Source organism: Schistocerca serialis, chromosome 9 (assembly GCF_023864345.2).
Source record: "Schistocerca serialis cubense isolate TAMUIC-IGC-003099 chromosome 9, iqSchSeri2.2, whole genome shotgun sequence".
NCBI lineage: Eukaryota > Metazoa > Arthropoda > Insecta > Orthoptera > Acrididae > Schistocerca > Schistocerca serialis.
Window position 1 is genome coordinate 441,806,123 of NC_064646.1, and position 20,824 is coordinate 441,826,946.

The following is a 20,824-nucleotide window of genomic DNA, read 5'->3' on the forward strand; positions in this document are numbered from 1 at the left end:
AAATTAACATCACTTTCTGCAGATGGAAGTAGTACCATAAAACAGGATAAACAGGGACAATTTCAGAAAAAAAGTTTCAATGTAATTTGTTCACTTTAGTTTCAAAGTAATTTAAACAAAATTTATATCATTAGGAAAAGTAAATGCTATTGTCACTTTGTTATAAGAATCTGTAAGTCTAAAATTTGTTTGCAACACTGAACAGTCAGATATTCATTCCTTCTAAAACTTGGAAGCTCACAAATATGGTTATCAGCAAGAAGTGGTTGTATTTATGGCCTAAAGTTCTTCTGTTACTGATCTGCTTTCTTTTGGTGAGTAATGTCATAGAAAAATAATAGTATTTATAATAAATTTTTTGCATTTTTTGTGATGTTAATGGCTTGACAATGGTGATCTTAGAGAAAACCTTTGAAGTAATTTTGGATAACTTCCCGTACCAAGTTTGTCTTTACTAACAGACATTCTTAGTCATATTGCACATGTAAACTTTATTTCTTGATGTTTGTACTTTCTGAAACCCACATAATTCTCATCTTTTTCAGGTTAGACCTACATAAAATGATGATGATACATTAAAAGAGAGATACTCGCAGTGAAGTTTACTGTCTTCTTAATGAAGACATTGTGGATAAGGCTTTAGATGTTGAGAGGGATGATCATAGGAAAAGCTAGACAACAGTTCAAAATATCTAAATTAGTGCATTTTCAACTTTCCATGGTGTAATGAAGAATCCATTAAATTTCAGCCATGCAGTTGTGCAAATAAAATCTCTTCCAATGATATTTTGGCTGCATATCAATTCAACCATCCTCAGAGTAAGTCACTTTTGACTTAAGACGTTTTGTAAAATACTACCTTGACAGAGATGGTAGAGTTGAAAAATGTTTTAAAGACATTTTGCCAGGCAATGGCTGGGTAATCTCATTTATGGCCAGGCACAAGGAAAAACTGTGTAACACACGTCAAAATATTAAGTGAAGTAGAGATAGCATTTCAGAAACAGCACAAATGAAACTTTCTTCAACTGTACTAACTCTGATGGGATGGACAGGAGCACTTTCTCAGACTAGTTCCAGAGAATTGTAACAACCTAGTCTAATAGAACTGAGGGGGAAATAATTGTTATCCTTGATAATTTAAGTTCGCATTTATCTCTAGCCATGATAAAACTTCATGAAGAGCTCATGACTGCTTTTATGTTCCTTCCAGCAAATTTCACACACCTAACTCAGCCATTACATAGCCAATGAACTCCAATAAAATGGAGATGGTGTAAGGTGGTTGAAAATGCCAAATGAAAAACCAAAGACAATGCATTTAACAGAAAGCTTTTTCAATCACACCTGGAAAAAAGTCTATCTCATGGACAAATCTCTAGAATAAGGTATAAACTCAGGATTTAATAAGGCAATGTATTTCCCTTAAACAGAGACAGCATCTTAGAAACACTGCCCCTGAAACTCAAAAGGAGAATGACAATGAGAAAAATGAACTGAGTGGCAGCTTGGGTGCATTTCTGAAAGAAACACATTATGCTCAAGAAGACATGACAGCCGAAATCCTGTAAAAAGAAGTTGAATATTCCCGCTAACTGAAGTATTACACTTAAGGACTTCAAGAGAAGTGAAGAATAATATTCAGAGTCTGAATGGATAATGGGGAATCTGGTGTCCATGATGTCATTGATGAAGATACTGAACCAAATGGTGTGAATAATGGTGAACTCTCAGAAGGGAACTGGCTCAAACTGAATTATCTTTATAACACAGGGGTTGAAACATACAGAGGAAAAGTCTTGGCAAAATAGATTATCTGTACAATTTAATTTTTTGTTTGGAAAACACATTCAGATGTTTTTGTTTCCCCAAATGTAGCTGGTAAGTACGAACTTCAGAAAGCAGGTATTGTAGTATTTATTTAAAATTGGAAGTACTACAAAGGGCATTTTTACATGAATATTTTTTTCATAAAATATGCCTAATTTTTTACTATTTTCTTTAATTTTATTAACTGAAATAAAATATTTAATTTATAAATGTTTATTTGCCTTCTAGAGATCTACTTCATTTCCCTCTTAAAACCACAACAAGAGCACTGAAAAGATTGAAAAGGGCATTGTATACATGTGTCCCTGTTGATTCATACCCTGGTGTGAACGGGGACTACAACATAAAAAGAATATATAAATTTTGTAGTGAGTAGAAAACAAACACTTCTATACTTAATAGCTAATAACACAATAGGTTCAAGTAATGAATAGGTTATAAATGCTAAATAAATTATTGCTGGTAAGCTATTAGGAAAGAGCTTCAAAAACTGTCCCTATTTACATTTCACTACATTTTACAGTATACTGCAAAGTTAGAAAGATATATATTCAAAAAGTGTTTATTGCATAAAACACTTCATTTTGATAAAGACAGGAAGATGAAGAATTTTTTTGCCTAGGCACACTTTAAAGGCATAGCTTCACCTTTGTGGCGCCAGTTGGTTTCAAGACTACTGAAAAAATCTGAGAATGCAGTTTAGATCTTCTATATTTATGTATTATTTTTAATTTCTTTTCTCAATTTCATATATGTGGCCAATGGAAATCAAACAAAATTTGGGGGAGGCAAAGAGAAGCGTTAAAAATTGTAAAAGTGCATATTCTCGCTTCTGCGTTTGAGGCTGGAGTGGAGCACAACAAACTGCCATTTGTCATTCTTACAGTATTTAGAATAACATTTTCAGTGAAGACCGTTAAATATATCATTTTACTGGGTCAAAAATTTTCTCACTTTATTTCCAGAGCGCAGTAGTGCCATATTCAACTGCTTCACAACTAACTCTGCACAGCAGACCAGTTTAGTAAAAAACAAGTAAGAGCTTTATAATTTCATTAGCTGTAAAAGAAAGGTGTTCAGTGTTTTATGTTTGTTATATATTCCACACTAATACTGGACAGATTTTATGGAATAAAAGATGAGGTTGAAAAGAAAGCGTATCTCTAAAAGTGTGCATCAGACATCATATGCTTACTGCTGAGTCTTAAAAACTACACGGAAAAGTAGCTACAACGACAACAACAACAACAAAGATTATTTTTACAGCAATCTTTATTTTAACAGAAAGAAGTAGTGTGTAATAATTAGCTATTAGATTCAATTTTTTTTTTCTGAAATTATTTATTGAGTCTATCCAATCTACCAGACTCCGAAAATACCTGCACCAGGTTTTTTAGAGATAGAGAGATTTGTGTGTGTTATAAAATCTTATGATGTAAATGCTGCTGCAGTTATGGGAACCCTCTTGCAAAGCTGCCAGATAAATCTGAACACAAACACATATAGTATCGTTAACAGAGAACTGCAAGGACAAAAATGATCACAGAATATTAAAATAAAACTCAATATTTTAAATTTAATGATCCCAATGTGTTTATTTGTATTGGACAAAAATGATCACAGAATATTAAAATAAAACTCAATAATTTAAATTTAATGATCCCAATGTGTTTATTTGTATTGGAACTGTATACATGCACATGTAATCCATCACAAGTAATATCTCTATGGATATGTGATATTTAAAAATTATGGGACATCTATATCGCGAGCAAGGACAAACCACTTTAAGGACTGTAACAATGAAGTTGTTAGGCTGTCACATGATTAGGAAGTCTTTGAAGACACTTCTCAGCTGTTATTATTATTATTATTATTATTATTATTATTATTATTATTAATATTAATAAACTAAGTGGTCCTGCCTTATGAGAATTTTAAAATCCCGGCACCTACAGTTTGTGCCAAACACTGTCAAAATAGCATTCCCTAGCAGATGTTTTTACCTCCTGAGACTTGCAAGGTAGAGTCTTCTCTATCATACCATGCAGTACAGTGGATCTAGCAAGCAGTATGGGACTCCTGGTGATAGGTTTTCCTCCTCAAATTACTGAGGCATGAAGTCACATACGTAGATGTCTTTGTAACATATTCCCACTGCATCATTATGTGCAGCAGAGAGAAGCTGCATGCTATTCAGATTCTTTTAAAAAGTGGAAGGGCTTAAACTATTTTGACTATTTGTGTGATGGTGCAGTTACTCAGGTGCAAATTGATAAAGTATCAGCTAGATTTGTTGCGTTCTACCAACTATAGTTAGACTTTGCTTCCTGTTGTACGACTGAAATCTTTTATTGATTTCCTTTATTAGTGACTGCATGATATGATTAGAGAGTTTATTAATTCGAGAAATGAACTTTGCATTCATTCGTGAGGAAATGACCAGTATGTCTCTATTGTGCACTGTGTGAAATCCTAAACAACAATAGCCAAATGTGAATGTCATAATTAAGACTGGTTGTGCCACTTGAATTGTTATTCAGTCCAGTGTGTCCCTGTTCAGTTTGTCAGAGGATCTGTGGTTAGTGAAGGCCATGTCTGATGGAACATTGAGTTTGGCTGGCTGTGTTTTATATATATGTTTAACTCAAGTTGGCTGTGTACATATTGCATGAATCTTGGATCTAGTTATGTTGTTGACTTGTGCTGCTCATTGTTTGCCTAGAGGATTCACATTCTGTTTTCACGTTACTTGTGTACTGAATACATGTCTCCATTTCAATTTTAAGTTGGGGAATTGTGTTGATCACTGTCCACCAGTCCATGTGGGGAAAATATATTAAAAAAAGATGCTGTGACTTACCAAACGAGAAAGTGCTGGTAGATAGACACAATAAAAAACACACAAACACACACACAAACTTCAAGCTTTAGCAACCCACGGTTGCTTCATCAGGAAAGAGGGACGGAGAGGGAGAGACGAAAGGATGTGGGTTTTAAGGGGGAGGGTAAGGAGTCATTCCAATCCCGGGAGCGGAAAGACTTACCTTAGGGGGAAAAAGGGACAGGTATACACACACACACACACACACACACACACACACACACACACACACACACACACACACACACAGCCATCTGCACATATACAGACACAAGCAGACATATGTAAAGGCAAAGAGTTTGGGCAGAGATGTCAGTCGAGGCGGAAGTACAGAGGCAAAGATGTTGTTGAGTGACAAGCGATGTACGAGGGGCGGCAACTTGAAATTAGTGGAGGTTGAGGCCTGGTGGGTAACGGGAAGAGAGGATATATTGAAGGGCAAGTTCCCATCTCCAGAGTTCTGATAGGCTGGTGTCAGTGGGAAGTATCCAGATAACCCGGACAGTGTAACACTGTGCCAAGATGTGCTGGCTGTGCACCAAGGCATGTTTAGCCACAGGGTGATCCTCATTACCAACAAACACTCTCTGCCTGTGTCCATTCATGTGAATGGACAGTTTGTTGCTGGTCATTCCCACATAGAAGGCTTCACAGTGTAAGGTCAGTTGGTAAATCACGTGTGTGATTTCATACGTGGCTCTGCCTTTGATCGTGTACACCTTCCGGGTTACAGGACTGCAGTAGGTGGTGGTGGGAGGGTGCATGGGACAGGTTTTACACCGGGGGCAGTTACAACGGTAGGAGCCAGAGGGTAGGGAAGGTGGTTTGGGTATTTCATAGGGATGAACCAAGAGGTTACGAAGGTTAGGTGGACAGCGGAAAGACACTCTTGGTGGAGTGGGGCAGGTTTCATGAAGGATGGATCTCATTTCTGGGCAGGATTTGAGGAAGTCGTTTCCCTGCTGGAGAGCCACATTCGGAGTCTGGTCCAGTCCCGGAAAGTATCCTGTCACAAGTGGAACACTTTTGGGGTTCTTCCGTGGGAGGTTCTGAGTTTGATGGGATGAGGAAGTGGCTCTTGTTATTTGCTTCTGTACCAGGTCAGGAGGGTAGTTGCAGGATGAGAAAGCTGTTTTCAGGTTGTTGGTGTAATGGTTCAGGGATTCGGGACTGGAGCAGATTCCTTTGCCATGAAGACCTAAGCTGGAGGGAAGCATCAATGCTGAAATGCCAATGAAAAGCATGTTGGACCGAAGTCACTGACTGACTCTTTGCACACTGAAACCCTAGGCCATGCCCATTCAACAAAACATATTTCCTTGTTCAGCACGTCCCATATCTCATAATTATTACCATTTAAATCAGATCATTCTTTCTGAAACACCTTGTACTTCAAAACTACTACAAAGGCTCAAAATGCAAGTTTCTTTGCAACGCATGGGATGAAATCCCATTTAAGGTTGTCTTGGGTGCCAAAGGTGGCTCTATTGCATATCGCCATGATCTGTGTTGCACACAGTGTGGAGTCACTGATGCTGCTGTTGTACTACAGGCCACCAGTACAAACATGAACACCAAAAATTATTTTTTATTTAGTATTTATCAGTTCTGTCCTGGCTGTAAGTCGGTGTTTGTAAACTGTGCTTTCAATGACAGGTGTTGTATTTCAATGACATTCCCACCTACATATTTGGACCCAATTCTCGTTACGGCATGACACTAGTGGAAACACTAGAGACTTAAGCATCTACATCTGCAGGACTCCAATTAAGCAACATAAAAATCATCTCCTGCATGGACTGGAATTGGAATACAAGCATTATTACATCATTCCAAAGTTTTGTGAATTCAAGAGACCAATGGATTCCAAGTCAACTGTAAATAAGACAACCATCAGTGTTTTCCAAAGATTCTGGTCAACAGGCAACCATCAATGTTTTCCTGAGATCCAATGAAATGGCTGAAAGGATTTCACCAAGCTGCCAAACACAACACTTGGGATGATATGATGTGCTTGGCAGATGCATACCTTTACTTGGATTGCATAGTCCAGAAAATGGTTGAGAACAACCAAGAGAATCCCAACAACCGGTACAAATTCTAGGCCGAACTGAAGGAAACATTTTTTGATATCAACAGTACATCTTCTTAATGGAAGAATAATTAATGAGCAGGGCTCAACATCATGGTGAAATGACATGGTCTTACACACACTGTTTTGTTCCTCTGCAACACTGTGGATCTGAATACAATAGAACCCAACAAAATCTTATACTTTATGAAAAGAGCCACAGATGACATGTACCAAGCCCTTTTGGTAAAGGATGAAACAACAGAGGAATTCATCAAATGGTGTCACCAAATCAAGGAAATGCAACAGAAAAGAGGTGGATGGAAGAGTAATCACTGACTGCCAAATGTGGTCCCTATGAGAGTTGTGGAAGTCCACCTTCAGCTCACATCTCTCATACACCAGATAGTAAGAGAAGAGATACACCAGTGTATGGCAGTCAGTAATGTTGGACTGATTACACAAGAGCAACCATGAAAGTCAACCTCATACATCTGGAGGAAATAGGTAATGTTGAAGAATAAGTTTATCAACCTTTGGTATTCTGGCATTAGTTGAATGCACTGTGAAGAATAGACTTGCATTTATGCCCCAACCATCAAAAGACAATCCATCATCCGACCAATGCTGGTACAAACTACTCCTTTGCCAAGTAAAATGCCTCAGAGAAAAAACAGACATTTGGGGGATGGACAAAAGCACACCAGTAAAGAGTACACTGTAGATACTCTGGGCATACTGTATGCTAATGCACTGAGAAGAAAGGTGTTTGACAACTATTATGCCACAAGACATCAACCATCACAACAGTCCTATTCACCCCAATCAGCTGCAGAAGGTTATAGTCAATCTGGAGACAAAGACAGTTGCCAAACTCTGGACAAGGTAGTTATGGCCATTCCCTGTTTCCATACCAGTCACTCACCTAGCTGCTGATTTCAGTAAAACAAAGAGAAGCAGCCATCTAGGGAGGTAAGGCCACCACAGGTGAAAATCCTCCTTGATGACAGTTACCAAGATGACAGAAAATCTCATCAATAGCCAACTTTTCAGGGCACTAGTTGACTTGTGGGTTTCATTTTCTGTAATGTCAAATGCTTTCACTGCCAGCTAAAGAAGATTATAATCCATGATATGAAAGTGATTGTGCTGAAGGTCAAAAATGGAAAATGCGTCCAGCCAACAGGAACGTGTATTACTAGAATAACTATCAATGGCAGAACACAGCTCTGAGTTTGTTGTTTTAGCAAGATGTAGTCATAATGCTATTCTCGGATGAGACTTCTTGCAGGCATCACAAACTGTCATAGACTGTGGAGGATCAGCACTCCAGACTGATGCAGTTATTCCAATATGCACACACAACACCGTTTGCTCCAGGTAGTTGTTTCCCTTTGAAAATGATGTTATACCACTATCATTAATAAGAAGCATTCAAGTCACTCGAGATGCTCAGTTAAACTGTGAAGCTTTCGATGATTGCAAATACCTACTCAGGCTCACAAAAGCAATCTACATGCCAGTGATGATCATAAGAATTTTAGGTGGTCAAGGAAAACTTCGGATCACTAACTGTCATGAGAAGCCACATCTCATCCCTACAGATATGTGTGTAGGTACAGCCAAACCAGTCCAGAAAGGGCAGTTTAGCGCCATCATTGAAGAATTGTGCTCACCACAGAAAACAGAGTGCAGGAAGCTATTACGAAACTGCCAATAGGATCTGGTGTGACTGAGAAACAAAATCAGAAAGTGATAGCCATTCTGCATTAGTTTTTGAATGCTTTCAGATCAGGAGCGGAGAAAAGAGAGATTGAGTGGGCCACAGTAAAACACCATATCAACAGTGAGGATAAAGTGCCACTGATTGAAGAAACAGATAATGCCCGAAGAAATGGTGAAGATACTGCAAGAAAACATCACTGAACCAGCAGAGTGTCCTTGGTCCTCTTCAGTGGTCACTATGAAGGAGGAGGATGGTGCACGACATTTCTGCATCAACTACTAATGACTGAATAAAATCGCATAGAAAGTGTACCTGGTAATGGGTAAAAATGGAAATTTTTTTTTTTAATTTTATTCTACTTCCTTCATTTTAACTTAGCCTCAGGCAGTGGCATCAGTAGTTACATAAACTAGTCCGCAGTACTTGTGGCTGGCTCCCACACTAATAAGCTAAGCTAGGGATTGCCGAGTGAGAGATGCCAACTTTCTGCAACAAACCTGCCAATGGGAGGACCGGGTGCCATCATGTGAAGTACACAAGAGGGTCAGCAAGGTAGTGGCCTACACAAGAGGGTCAGCAAGGTAGCAACCACAACAGCTGGTCACTCTCTTGCCTGCCAACTTCCTTACCCTCTGCACGTGTCTGCCAGCCCTTCCCATTGAGGGCAAAATGCTCTTTCCGTACCATGTGGAGAGACTCCGTGGCCATGGACAGTTTTCATGAACACTGTATTCCTTAGTGGTAGTTCTTGGGAATAAAATCTATTTTTTCCTCGAATCCTGGCATTTATCATTTTACGCGCAGGAGAAACACCCCAGATGCCCACCTGTTATCATCCTGAAATGCACAATCTTGGTGTCAGAAGAGGGATCTTTCCCTCCATTTGATCCGAATCAATATTTTCCTGCCGATCCTATGTGCTGGCAACCATAGCAATGCATTGAAGTTTGCACTGTGGACCACTTAGCTGCCTGCACTAAACATGCCTTTGGGCATACATGACAACATGTTAGACTGTGGCGGACCAATGAGGCATGTGAGCGCACTATATGACCAGGCTCCGCATTGCGTCCCATGATGGGGTGAGCCGCTGGCAGTAGAAGACTCACTGCAGGCTGCGCTGGTGCTGTGTGCTGTAACGAGGCAGCCATGTCTCACCGCCACCTCAATGCTGCTGCTTTCACTGCCCCCGATGCAGATGCTGCCTTCGCTGCAATGTGACGTAAGTGTTGCAGCAATGCATTCTGCTAGTTAACAACTCTGGCAAACTTCTGCTGAGCTATCTTTCCATTGCCTAGAATAGATCAAGACCTTTTCTGGTGTACACTTGTTCATTCTCAGTCCTAGTTTTTTAACCATGCCTGATTTACATCCTCACCAACCAGTGGAGAGGACCGAATTGATTCCCAATGCTGCAACTGCAGTCCCGAATGAGCCTGATAGCATTACTTTACTGCAACAGTAGATAAACACCCCGCCACTTGAAAAAATAGAGCTACAGGAGTAGCTTAACATGATAACTCACAAATGTGAAGCCAGAGCTGCTGAAAATGTGGCAACTGTGGGCAATTCAAGAGCCTCTAGTATCAGATATAGTCAGTACATTTCCAGCCAAAACTTTTGTACCTTTTCTTCCTGGAAAGCCAGAAGGATATGTAACAACACTTTTGCAAAGTGTCAGGATGTAGGACGTATATGCACAAGGACTGACCATTATTTGTTAAATGTCACCAAGTTGAAGCTTTCGGACGAAGTGTGAACTTATGTTGATTCAGTAGATGCATTGCGGGAAGCACCCACTTTTGAATTCTTGACAAATGGATTAGCAGAGCACTAGAAAAGTGGGGAGGACTTTGATGCATTTGTGGAAAGAATTATGGCAGTATCTTGTTGCACATACACCTAGGAAGGGATAATACACGTAATGAAGTGTTAATAGAAGAAGCTGAAAGAGAAATCAATGTATTCATACGAGGAATCAGTCCATATATAGGGAGCAAGGTAAAAGTAGCCTCTCCCACCTCCTTGCATGAAGCAGTCAGACTTGCTCTATTATGTGAGGAAGCAGGAAGATTTGTATCCACACCCACGTGTGCCAGTGAAGCACGACATGTGTGCATTAATGACACAAATTGCCAGAGATGTGGGTAGCCCAACCATATAGCCGAGTGCAACTGGGTTTCCTGCTGTAGGAAATGCCATACCGTCGGACATGAACAGGATCATTGTCTGCAAAATAAGTAGCCGAATTCCCCAAAGAGGAATGTGCCAGCAGGCAACAAAAAGAAATAATGATGAATTGAACAAGAGTACAGCTCCTCGGGGAAACAAGTGTGGGCAGGTTCTAGCACCCACCCTGCCCCCATTGAAATGCATGATTCCTATGAAAAGGGAAAAACCGATTGAGGTGGCAAATTTAGTTTTAGAGGGGAAGCTCAGAGGGAAGACTGTCAAAATTCTTTTAGATACCAGAGCTCAGGTTAGTGTTTTTTTACTTCTAATAATGACAAATGTGTGCTAAAACGACCATGCTACAATATAGCTGGACTGGAGATGAAATCAGGATTATTCTTGCAGACACTTGTACAACAGATCTGCAAATTGAAGGGAAAAAGTATGTCTTTGATATGGAAGTAGTGAGGAAGTGTAGATGGAATTTTGATATTATTCTGGGGAATGATTTCCTAGCATGCTATCAGGCTGTGATAGCTTATACGATGCGAACTGTTTGGTTCAGTGATACACACTGCTGTCTGGACAGTGAGCACGCGTCTCATTCGTGAGGAACCTGTGAAAGGAGGACTACCTCACAGGCTCCAACTGAAACACATACATGGGCATTGAAAACTGTCACACCTGTAACAATTAGCATTCGAATGGGAAAAGTTCTGTGGATCAAAGTCAAAGACCGGGTACCACCGGGACCAGACTTTTTGGTCGACCCACTCACCCACAATGTGAGGTCTAAGTAAACCTAAAGCAAAAGGGAACAGGTTTCAAATACCTGCATGCCTGTTGACAATTTTGGTCAACAGGATGTAGAAATCCCACATGGCACAATAATAGCCAGTGATGAAGAAGTTATGCAAATAATAATTTCAAACCAGAAACAGTGTAAAGAGAAGAGACATAAGCCTTTGAGGAAGATTTGCGCATTAGAGCCTTCAATAAGAAATCAGTTGACAGAGATGTTGGCACATTTGCCGGAGTCGGAATAAAATATTTTCCATCCAGTTTTAGAGGAATGTATGCCCTTGGAAAGGCAATACTTTCCACAAGAGACACTAGACCAATGGCACAGTAGCTGTATCATTTACCCCATCAACTACAATCTATTGTTGAAGATACAATTCAGCAGCAATTGGCTGCAGGGATAATTCAACAAGACCTTATACAGGTTAGGAAATTGCAAATACTTTAAAACATTGGACATGCATTCTGGATATCATCAGGTTCTGATCGCACCACAAGATAGACCTAAAACCGCTTTTGTGGTCCAATCTGGATTGTATGAATTCTTACAAATGCCTTGTGGTTTAAGTAATGTGGCTGCCACTTTTCAAAGATTTGCCAACTTGTTATTGAGAGGTTTAAAACCTACAGTGTGTCTTGTGTATATTGACGATATCATAATTTTTGCAAAAACAATGAAAGAGGATGCTGAAAGATTAAGAAATGTATTGTCTAGATAGCAAAGTGCACACTTGAGTTTAAAATTAGAAAAACGTTCTTTTGCACAGTCATAGGTTCAGTACATGGGGCCCATCATTAGTTCAAATTGAGTTAAGCCAGGTCCTAGGCCAACTGAAGCAATGGATAATTTTTCAGCCCCAAGAAATGTTAAAGAATTACAATCTTTCCTAGGTTTAGCCAACTGTTACAGGTGTTTTGTGCAGGATTATGCTACAGTAGCACAGCCTTTAATGAAATTAGTAAAGGAAGATGCAGTATTTGAATGGACAGATAAGTGTGAAGCAGCAATGAGGAAAATTAAAGGAATTTTGACTAGTCCACCTTTACTAATATATACAAATTTTGAAAAGCCTTTTATTCTTTTGACAGACACATAAGATTATGCTGTTGGAGCTGTTTTAAGTCAGGAATATAATGGTGAGGAAGGACTAATTGGTTACATCTCTAGACAAAGAACTCAGCAGAAATAAATTGCAGTGCTACAGAGGAGGAGTTGCTAGCTCTCATGCTTGGAGTACAATACTTTACGTGTCACTTGTATGGATGGCAGTTTACTGTGCTTACAGACCATACTGCTTTAGAATAAATGTTAAGTTTAAAAGACCCAAGTAGTCACTTGACCAGATGAGCATTAAAATTGTCAGAATATGATTACACAGTTCGGCATAAGCCTGGCCACCTGCACAACAATGCCAATGGCCTAAGCAGAAAGGTTACAGTTGTGCAGACAGATGATGTTTCCATAGAAGAATTGAAAGAATCACAGGATAGAGATGTAGAATGGCACTGGTGTGCACCACTATTTGATTTTGTCACAAAGACGGTATACTACACTACTGGCCATTAAAATTGCTACACCAAGAAGAAATGCAGATGATAAACGGGTATTCATTGGAAAAATATATTATACTAGAACTAACATGTGATTACATTTTCACACATTTTTGTTGCATAGATCCTTAGAAATCAGTACCCAGAACAACAACCTCTGGCCGTAATAATGGCCTTGATACGCCTGGGCATTGAGTCAAACAGAGCTTGGATGGCGTGTACAAGTACAGCTGCCCATGCAGCTTCAACACGATATCACAGTTCATCAAGAGTAGTGACTGGCATATTGTGATGAGCCAGTTGCTCGGCCACCACTGACCAGATGTTTTCAATTGGTGAGAGATCTGGAGAATGTGCTCGCCAGGGCAGCAGTCCAACATTTCCTGTATCCAGAAAGGCCCGTACAGCACCTGCAACATGCGGTCGTGCATTATCCTGCTGAAATGTAGGGTTTCACAGGGATCGAACGAAGGGTAGAGCCACAGGTCGTAACACATCTGAAATGTAACATCCACTGTTCAAAGTGCCTTCAATGCGAACAAAAGGTGATCAAGACGTGTAACCAATAGCACCCCATACCAACACGCCGGGTGATACGCCAGTACAGCGATGACGAATACACGCTTCCAATGTGTGTTCACCGCGATGTCACCAAACGCGGATGCGACCATCATGATACTGTAAACAGAACCTGGATTCATCTAAAAAAAAAATGACATTTTGCCGTTCGTGCACCCAAGTTCATCGTAGAGTACACCATCGCAGGCGCTCCTGTCTGTGGATGCAGGGTCAAGGGTAACCACAGCCATGGTCACAGAGGTGATAGTCCATGCAGCTGCAAACGTTGTCGAACTGTTCGTGCAGATGGTTGTTGTCTTGCAAATGTCCCCCTCTGTTGACTCAGGGATTGAGACATGGCTGCACGATCCGTTACAGCCATGCGGATAAGATGCCTATCATCTCGACTGCTAGTGATACGAGGCCGTTGGGATCCAGCATGGCGTTCCGTATTACCCTCCTGAACCCACCGATTCCATAATATGCTAACAGTCATTAGATCTTGACCAACATGAGTAGCAATGTCGCGATGCGATAAACCTCAATCATGATGGGCTACAATCCGACCTTTATCAAAGTCGGAAATGTGATGGTACACATTTCTCCTCCTTACACGAGGCATCACAACAACATTTCACGAGGCAACGCCGGTCAACTGCTGTTTGTGTATGAGAAATCAGTTGGAAACTTTCCTCATGTCAGAACGTTGTAGGTGTCGCCACCGGCGCCAACCTTGTGTGAATGCTCTGTTAAGCTAATCATTTGCAAATCGTAACATCTTCTTCCTGTCGGTTAAATTTTGCGTCTGTAGCATGTCATCTTCATGGTGCAGCAATTTTAATGGCCAGTAGTGTATAGCACAAGACCCCGTTGGGTAACATACCTAAAGAATTGCAACAGCAAATAATAGCACAGAGTCATGACAGTTTACAGGCCTACCATAATGGGCAACAAGCCACGAATGCAAGAATAGCCTCAAATTTGTTGTGGAAAGGTTGACAAACTTACATTAGGAAGTACATACAAAACTGTCTGCCTTGAGTGCAAACAGCACCTCCACCAAGGACTAAAGTTCCTTTATAAACATTATCAGAAGCACCAAAACCACTTCAAATCATGGCTCTGCATATCTGCGGCCCATTTCCACAAAGCACCAACAATAATAAATATATATTGTCTACTATTGATCACTTTTCAAGATACTTAATTTTGATACCACTTGAGGATATCACTTTGTATTGCCTTTCAGAAGTCCCAAACTATTGTGTGAATGCTATCATACAATAGTTGTATTCATGAGCCAATGGGAAACTCCACATATGAAGCAGTCTATGGGAAACCCATGAACTCACCATTTTAGATTGACACACTGCCCCCTGACATAAACATAGGCAAAGTGAAAAGGCTAGCCTGCAATCTCAAAGTCATATGGAACCAAAGCCACACAAAAACAGCTAGAACGCAACAACAAAGGCACTACCCTCCCTCCATATAAACCCAATGATTTGGTATTGCTCCGAAATCCTGTAGTAAAAAAGAGACTAACTAAATAGTTCATTCCTTGGTACGAGGGCTGTTACCTCTATTGCGCATCACCTCCATGGTGAATGCTGAAACTCAGTTACCTGATCATACTACAATAGTACACTTTGATCCACTAAAGCTGTATCATGGCCTAGCTGTGCCATCTCAAGCAGCATACCTGCTCTCTCACCCCGTGTGTGCCCTGACTGGGACTCGAACCCGGGAAAACCTGCTGACATGGCAGCTGTCCCCATTGAGGTATATCAACAACACCAGTCAGCAGCTGAGGGTTTCAATTAGTTATCATTTATTCTAGAGAAGCCACATGATCATCAATGGTATCTGTTCTTTCAGGAACAGTTACTATTCTTCATATATAGTTAAAGGCTACCCAGCCATTGACCTTCATCTGTGCGAATGCACACAGGTTGCCGAACTCTTACGGGAATCACCACCTTAGTGAGCGCGAGTAATGAGCGGATGGGCAAATGTCTATTAGCAACATTACGAATGTAGATTGCAGACAGTTGGGAATGTGGGTATCACGGGAAGCGTGCAAGGGATAAGTCCCTGTAGTTGCGCTATTCATTTGTGTCCTCAGTGTCTCAGATGGACAGAGCAACTGCCATGTAAACAGGTGATTCCGGGTTCGAGTCCCGGTCGGGGCACACATTTTCAGCTGTCCCCATTGAGGTATATCAACAACACCTGTCAGCAGCTGAGGGTTTTGATTAATTATCAAGGAAACTGTATTCCTTCGTCACACCACTTGCTACAGTGCGGCGCGCACTGCTGAATGGCACACACAGACTTATTCCAATTGAGTGGTCATTTCAAGCATTACGTCTGTGCCTGTAGCTCTACTGGTTATTGCCATTATTGCATGGATTTGGTGTACGTATGGCTACTGTAAATCCCACAAGCCATCACCGTGGATTGTACCAGATCCAAAGCCAGATGGTGAATACTGTGAGTAATGTCTGATGAATCACATTACTTCACCATCATGGCCCTCCCAAAAAGGTTAAGTTATAGAGTTTTGTATAACTGTATACTCAAGTTTTAAGCAAATTTGTAAAAAAAAAAAAAACAGTTTATGGGAAAGTAGTTTCCATATACTACGAGTAAAAACAAACTAACTACTTGTAATGAAGACGTTTGATGCTTGGTTTCTTCAATTGCCAATTTCGCCTCTTACAGGCTCAAAAAATGGCTCAAGCGGCTCTGAGAACTACTAGACTTAACTTCTGCGGTCATCAGTCCCATAGAACTTAGAACTACTTAAACCTAACTAACCTAAGGACATCACACACATCCATGCCCGAGGCAGGATTCGAACCTGCAACCGTAGTGGTCGCGTGGCTCCAGACTGTAGTGCCTAGAACCGCTCAGCCACTCCGGCCGGCCTAACAGGCTTACTCTGTATTCGTACCTACCTCTTATTGTTAGCTTACCCCCTGTTTATTGTGTCACACTTGAGCCTTCATTGATATGATTCCCCTGTGTGAGTGTTGTAGTCACTGGTATTTGACATGCTCTCATTTGGCCATCCATCCCTCTTACTATCTCAACTCTGGGTCCGTATTACAACCCCTGGGTGACAATGCACTTTGGCTCAGCTGCAGGTCGTCACCGTCACCACCACCACCACCACCACCACCACCACCACCACCACCACCACCACCTTGTGTGCACACACACAGTCGACTACCAGCTGTTGCACTGACACTGACGGCTTCACAAAGTGTGTAGAAAAAGATATTACATTACCATGTACTTCCAATTATGAAGGACTCAAGGACACCAATGGATAATGATACTGTAAAGTAGAAACACAAACTTTATATGCCCTGCGCCTAATGCATGTTTCATGATCATTTTTTTTAAAATGAGAATTCATTCCTCCCTTAGTTTTAAGACTCCTCTTTTAAATAAAAAACACTAAATGTTCGTCGTCTTCCACATACGTCAAAAGATAAACTTTTTGTGTTTTGAATAGGTCGTTAAGAGTGATTATTAACAATAACAGACCTATAACGAGCTCTCATGGAAGGGGGAAGGAATTGTACCTGGTAACATGTAAAAATGACTTCCATCATTTTAACTTAGCCTCAGGTAGTGGAGTCAGCAGTTACGTAAGCTAATCTGCAGTACTGTGGCTGGCTCCCAAGCTATTATGCTGAGCTAGAGACGCCACCATGGTACTGTTGAGTAAGAGATGCCAACTTTCTGCCACAAACCTGCCAATGGGAGGACCGGGTGCAGTCACGTAAGGTAAATAAGAGGGTTAGCGAAGTAGTGGTTGCAACAGCAGGTCGCTCTCTTGCCTGTCAGCTTCCTTACCCTCTGGATGTGACCGCCAGTTCTTCCTGTTGAGGGTGAAATGCTCTTTCCGTACCGTGTGCAATTCACTCCACGGCCGAAGCCAGTTTTCATGAACATTGTACCCTTAGTGGTAGTTCTTGGGAATAAAACCCATTATTTCTCTCAATCCCGGCATTTATCATTTTACGTGTAGGAAAAATACCCCAGATGCCCATCTGCTACCATCCTGACATGAACAAGAGAGATCAGTCCATTGCCATGCATTGATGGCACCCTAGAATGCTTGAAAGGAGCAAAGTATTTCTCAACTATGGACCTGCAGACAGACTACTGGAAACCTGAGGCTGACTGGGAAAAGACTGCCTTCATATCTCCTGACAGTCTCTATGGGTTTAAAATTACAATTTTTGGACTGTGTAAAGCTCCGGTCATGTTCAAACATATGATGGGCAACCTGTTTTGACATCTTAGATGGACAACAAGTCTTTGCTGTCTGTATGACATTGGTTTTTTGCAAATTTGGTGAATATCTAAGGTGCCCAACAATGATGCTGAAGTGTGTTCAGACTGCATGCTTCTTTGCTGCCTAGAAACAAACATTTTGGGGTGTCTAGTGAATTGTGATTGAATCCATCCCAATTCAGGGGAAATAAGAGTAGCTAAAATTTTCCAACTCCTTAGCACATTTGTGACGTGAAATTTTCCTCAAAAAGTGCTCGTACTATGAGTGATTCATAAAGGACTTCTGTACCAAGGCACATCCCTTGCACGAACCACAACAGCAAGATGCCAAATATTCCTGAAATGAGGTGCAAGGAAGATCTTTCCTTGTCCTTAAGAGTTGCTAACAAATTCCACAGTCCTAGCATTGTGTGGCAAGAAAGCCGAGACAGAACTTAACACTGTCAATAGCTGTTATGAAATATGTGCAGTTCTAGGGCAAATTCAGCAAGGTGCTGAAAACAATATAGCTTATTATTTCAGAATTGTCTCCAAGTCTAATATGAACTACTCTAGAACCTAGACTGAGTCCCTTGCAACTGTCTGGGCCATCAACAAGTTCTGGCTTTATTTATTAAGCAAACCATTCACCAGTGTGTGAACAACCATTCTCTATGCTGGCTGATCAGCCTGAAAGATCTGTCAAGTCAACTGTCGAAATAGACACTGAAGCCTCGAGTTTATGACATCACAGCAGTAGACAAATGTGAGTGCTAGCACAAGGATGCTAACTACCTTTCAAGGAATCCACTAGTGGAACACAACACTGTGGATGAAATCTCAGTCATCACAAAATTAAATTACATTGCTGCTGAAGAGAGAAAAGATCTAGTATGACTGAAAACCATAGAAGCCTTGAAGAAAGAGAAGCAGATCAATGGAGAATTCAAATTAATAAATAGAGATTTGTGTAAGAGGAATTACAATTGAATGGGATGGAAATGATTGCCCATCATCCAAGGTCAGCTATTTCCACTATGCTCCAATATCGGGTTGCCAGGGATTTGTGAAGACTCTAGGCAGAATCAGATGCAGGTATCACTGGTCAGATCTCTACTGATCTGTTACACACTATGTGAGATGTTGCAAGGAATATCAATGATGAAAGCATACACAGGAGTTACGTCTGTGGCATCCAGCACCGATCCCATCTACATTGGTGCCATTCCATAAAACTGGACTCAATCTTCTAGGGAGTTTCCAAAACTGACAAATGGGTATCAATGGGCAATAGCTTACACTGACTATCACCTGCTGTCACCAAAGTCATGATGCCTGCTGAAGCTCTGGAAATTGCATAGTTCCTTGTAGGAAACATCATTTTAAAGCATGGAGCACCCCTTGTGATGACCTCTGATCATAAAAATATTTTCAAGTTGAGACTAATATCAGAGGTAATTTCATGTTATAACATCACCCATAGGATCACAACTGCCTAGCATACACAGATGAATGGCCTCACAGAATATTTTAATAAGATATGAGCAGACATCCTCTTGATGTAAGTTGAAGTTGAACAGAAAGACTGGGAGAAAACACTGCTCATCGTGACATTTGCATATAACATAACGAAGCAAGACACTACAGGCTTCACACTATCCTTTCTGCCCCTACCGTTGTAGGACTGAAATGAGAATCGATACACTGTTCCCGTGCAGCCAGAGGTTACTTAGGGTGACTACATGAGATGCATAATCACCAGGACTGAAGAAATGAAGTAGCTGGGTTGGCTTATGGACCCTGGACACCCAGGAGAAACACTGGGAGCATTATGACAGCACGCACCATCCAGTCAGATACCATCTGGGAGACCTGGTATGGCTTTTACACCTTTGCAGAAATTGGGACTGTCAGGAAAGTTACTAGAGCACTACTTTGGACCTGATCATATCCTTAGTCACTTGGTGGACATTACATAAGATCCTTTATCAAGAGAAGAAAAGTGGAGAAACATAGTCCATGTTCTCCGTATGAAACCCTTTTATAGTCCAGGGGCATTTATCACTGATGAGAGGTTCAAGGAAATGGGAGACCCCTCAGTAACCATAAAGCCTTGATGGAAGGGGCTACCATTGATGCTCATCATAGTAATGATTAATGACATCACCAGAATACGAGGTTGGTGACGCAATACAAAGGACCTTGAAAAGAAGGTAGTTCAATGAATCCTCTGCCAGGCACTCAAGTGTGATTTGTGAAGTATCCATGTAGATGTAGATAAATCCAGGGTGCTGCAGTTGGCCCTAGCGAGAACTTCTCCAGGAGAGGGAGGACTGCCATGAGCTGTGGTGCACGCAGAGTGGTGTAGTGATCAGTGTCACTTGCTTATGTGCTGCAGGTCATAGCAATTATTTGTTATTTATTACTTATCAGTTCTGTTCTAGCTGTACATTGGTATTCATAATAAATATGCTTTTGGTGATAAGTTTTGTATTTAATTGACAAACCTGTTTTCGAATTGGGATTTGGTTCCGATTACGACATGACAATATTATGTAGGTGATGACTGTGTTTCACTGACAACCCTGCTTTTGGATTGGGATTTGGTTCTGATCACAATGTGACAATATTATGTAGGTGTTCATAACATTTTGTTGAATCTTAGACAAACAAAATAAGAAGCTACATTGCACAATCTCATGAGTAAGTTATCACAGTACGCTAATTATGACTGCTTACAGCTAGACTGATTTTTAAATATATTTCAGTTGGTCTGAAAAAATAGCACATGCTTTCAATCTGGCCATTGATCATGATGGCACTTATTTAACCCTCGCGTGGGTGCACCTATTTATATAAAGAGTGTAGATCACAGAAAAACATTGTTTTGTACCATTCCATTATTGTAAGACTGTACCTATTCCTTCATTACTACTTCAAT

The 20,824-nt window shown here is 40.7% G+C and overlaps 1 protein-coding gene across 1 annotated transcript in view; it reads right to left on the bottom strand.

Annotated features, from left to right (window-relative positions):
- Positions 1-20,824, bottom strand: part of LOC126418602 (cholesterol transporter ABCA5-like) — a 346,051-nt gene that overhangs the window by 170,914 nt on the left and 154,313 nt on the right. The gene's annotated exons all lie outside the window — the stretch shown is intronic.